A 3776-nucleotide genomic window follows, 5' to 3' on the forward strand; every position below is an offset into this window, starting at 1 on the left:
CCTTGGAAATTGTTTTCTCTACTTATTTCACTTTGACTCTTTTGTATTTATCTAAAGAATAGGATTAAGAACAATAATGAAGTAAGAAAGAGCCCTGAAGTCTGGAACCAAGGAATCCCAATTTTGTCATGTCAAAATTGCTAATAGCCTAGAATAGAAGGAGGAGAAATGAAGGCAAGAGGGGAAAAGAGTAGATAATGAGGGAATGACCACTCTACGCCGGAAAAGATCTTAGCACCTGTAACTCATATAATTCTCAAAATAACCCTACTAGTTTGGTGCTTCTACCTTCATTTGAGAGATAGATGAACTGAGAATTCAAAAAGTTAAGTAACTTTTTCAATGTCACACAACTATAAGGGGTGGAACCAGGATAGCTAAGAAACCAGATAGCTAAGAAATGCCAGGTATGTGGAATTTTAATAAAAGCTGACAGCTAACCATCCATAACCTTTAGTATTTACTCCATAGTTGTTGTCGGAGGAACATGCCCCAAACAGGTTATTTGCTCTCCGTTGTTTTGATTCAAGGGGCAATGACCACAGAGGATACAGAGGGGACGATAGCCTTTTCTCAGAGAAGGGGCTCCCATTTCCCTCTAAGGAGGGCCCAGGATGCTGGATGGTTTCCAGTTTAGGATGGAAGAAGCTACTTGCATTCTCTAGGCCATGGCCTACCTAGTAGAAACTGCCTGGCTCTCCAAGGTGGTAGTTTCTCTCTACTGTTTATTGATATGCTATAAAAAGAAAAGTGCTTGTAAACAACTTGAGCGCATGAACAATCTAATTAAAATAATTAAAGTAATAGCTTGTGAAAAAAGTAGTAAAACTAATTATTATAAAGTAGCCGTGTGGGAGGACGAAAATTGCTGACATTCTTTAGGTCTAAGCTGCTCTATTTGGCACAGAAAACACAGTTTAATAGATCCCTTCTGAGGATATGGTGCCCGCCCCCACCCCCACCCCCAGATTTAAACTCTTCTGCTTCTCGTCTCAATTTTGAATTTCATTCTTCCTATTCTAGTGACCCTCTAATAGTTCTCCAGTGTGTGCTACGGCAGTACATATACTAAAATTGGAATGATACGGAGATGATTAGCATGGCCCCTGTTTTAACAATAAAAAAAGAAAACAAAAAAGAAATAGTACTAACCCTAAATTGCCCTTTGTAGTCAAGCATCTGACTTTTTTCTTTTTAACTCAAACAATTACGGAAGTTTAGAATCTGAGAACTTCAGCACTGAAGGAACCTGTCGACCCTCTAGTAAAATGATCCACAGGATGCACGACTCCCTTTGCAAACCTGCCCAGAGCATTTTCACATGATGGTCTTCCAGCAATTGCTTTAGCCCTTTCAGTGAGGAGGAAATGACCATTGTGGCTGCTCTGCCTGCTGTCAAGTACCTTTTTGTTTTGAGCTATACTCTGTCCTTTTAATGCCCCACTATTTCTCATTCTATGCCTTGGGGCCATAGAGAATAAGAAAAAATGCCTCTTCCAAATATTTGAAGGAAGAACTATGTCAGCTCATGCCTTCCCAGTGTGCAGTTCCAGCGCCAAACCAGCTGAGTGTTCCACCCACAGGGGTGGAGCCCCCGTTGAAAGGTCCCATAGTTTACCTAGGCCCCGAGTATTTACCTGAGATGGGCAAACACAGCCCTGCAGAGGGGAGGACCAGAGTCTTTGCTGAGAGGAGCCACAGTCATACCTGAGGGAAAATGGGGTGAATATCAAATCCAAACGTAGAACAGACAGCAGAGGAAAGACATCAAACTTGTTAACTCAGAGAGTCAGAAGTAGAGGAGAAACAGAAAGAAGAGCAGGTCGAGTTCAGAATTAAGACTATGAAGAGTAACAGTTACCGGAGCTCCCCTTTCACATGGTGATTCACACATAGCTCATGGCCACGCAGGGCCAGATACCCTCAGTTAAACAGACACTTGGTGGTTCCTCAAGCATCCATCATATCACAGGCTTTTGCAACTGCTTTTATACTCCATTCTAGAATCTTTATAAACATCTTGTTGCATAACTGATCATTACTTGGTAGAATCCACTTGATACTTTAGAGTGATAGAGTGTCTGAGAGGTGCTTAAAAGTGTATACCAGAACATGGAGCAGATTTGCTTTGCTTAGGAAAAATCGCTTTGGTGGACCCTCTGAGTTCCGTAAATCTAGTTTGATATAGGATGGGAGTTATATCAAATTACAACACCACACAGCCAATAACTTAAAACCTAATGTTAGACAGACATCCCTGTGTTTAAAACCAACCCCGTCATTTTTAACCACTTACCAGCTCTCTTTGTGGAGGTCCCTGGCAACATTTCCACCTGATTCTACTGCCCTCAGCTCCTCTTTCTAGCTTCCCTTCTGCCTGCCAGCCTTCCATTCTTGACACTTTTCTTATACAAAGTAATTTATCCTTGGAGATTTCATCTTTCATATCCCAGGTCTTTTGCTAAATGAAGGACAATCTTTTCTCTGAAAAATTCTACTTCCATCTTTAAAAGTAATGTTTTCAGGCCCATTACATAACTTTTTTGTACCATTTGTATAGAATTTTAGAGTCTTAATTCTAAAATTAAAATTAGTGCAAGAGGTATTAATTGATAATTGATTCCATTTGTGTTTTTGTCAAAGAAGAAATAGATATGTCCTATAAGATTCTTATGATAAATGTCAATCACTTCATGTGTGATTTCAGCTCAATATACTTCAACAATATTTATGGAGTTCCTCTCAGTCCTAGGGAAACTCCATAAATAGTGTCCTAGGGAAACTGTACCAAGTCATGTTGGGAGATTGCTAAGAGAAATAAAATTAGCTCCTGCCCCTAAGAAAAACTATTATAGCTTTTACCTTCTCGAGAGAAAAATAACAGGATCCAGGGCATATGGCCAAACTGACTCAGCAGTTGATTAGATATCTAGGTGAGGAAACTGAAGGTGACTTCTAAGATCCTCATTCAGGTGGAGTGATTAAGATGTCATTTATCCAGAGAAAGAACAGGACAAAATGCAGATAGGAGTGGGGATGGGCAGAGATAATTAGATGGTTTTAGACATGTTTCAGTGGCACTCGGTATTTGTTGAGTGGATGAATAAATGAAGGAAAAGGCAATGATGTGAGATTGTCAAAAGGCAACTGGAAATTCCAACCTCAGGAGGGTTGCCAAGGAATGACCTGCAAAGAAATGATAAATTATGGGCTTGAGGGCTTAAATGAGGCTGTCCAGAGGAATTGCAGTGTGGAAAACTGAACAAGCCAAGTCTAGAAACCTGGAAGATAACTTACAGGAACAGCCTGAGCTAAGAAAAAGAAGACTAAGGAGGAACAATCAGAAGAGAGAGAACAACCTGTCACTAAAGGTAAATTCATAATCACAAAACTAGAATAAAGTGGAGAAAAACTTTCTTCTTTAACAGCCATCAAACCAGCTGCTGCAGCAGAAGAAAGGGGTAAAAATCCAATAGAGGGGAGTTTAGTTTATGTAGGAAAGGAGAGAAGTGGGCAGTGCTAGCTCTGCACATTGGAAGAAGAAATGCACAAAGCCAGAGAAGACTTGAGTATGGCAGGAGGCTGAGAGGAAAGAGCTGATGGAGAAGGAGTTACTGCAGCTGAGAGAGAGGAATGGGCTTCTTGATGGAGTGTCACCCTGTGGCAGACTTGAGGAAACTTGAATCTACAGTGCAATAGAGGTGTTAGTCTTGGAAAGGAGTGGGGCCCTGTGTTCTGGAAAACAGCAGAGGAGGCCAGGCTAATAAGAAATGGAA

General features: G+C 40.8%; 1 pseudogene; it reads left to right on the forward strand.

Moving 5' to 3' along the window:
* The first annotated feature begins 1048 nt into the window (after positions 1-1048).
* On the forward strand, positions 1049-1144 carry LOC123636209 (annotated as a pseudogene).
* The last annotated feature ends 2632 nt before the right edge of the window (positions 1145-3776 follow it).

The sequence above is a fragment of the Lemur catta genome, chromosome 3, assembly GCF_020740605.2.
Source record: "Lemur catta isolate mLemCat1 chromosome 3, mLemCat1.pri, whole genome shotgun sequence".
In the NCBI taxonomy this organism is placed as follows: Eukaryota; Metazoa; Chordata; class Mammalia; order Primates; family Lemuridae; genus Lemur; species Lemur catta.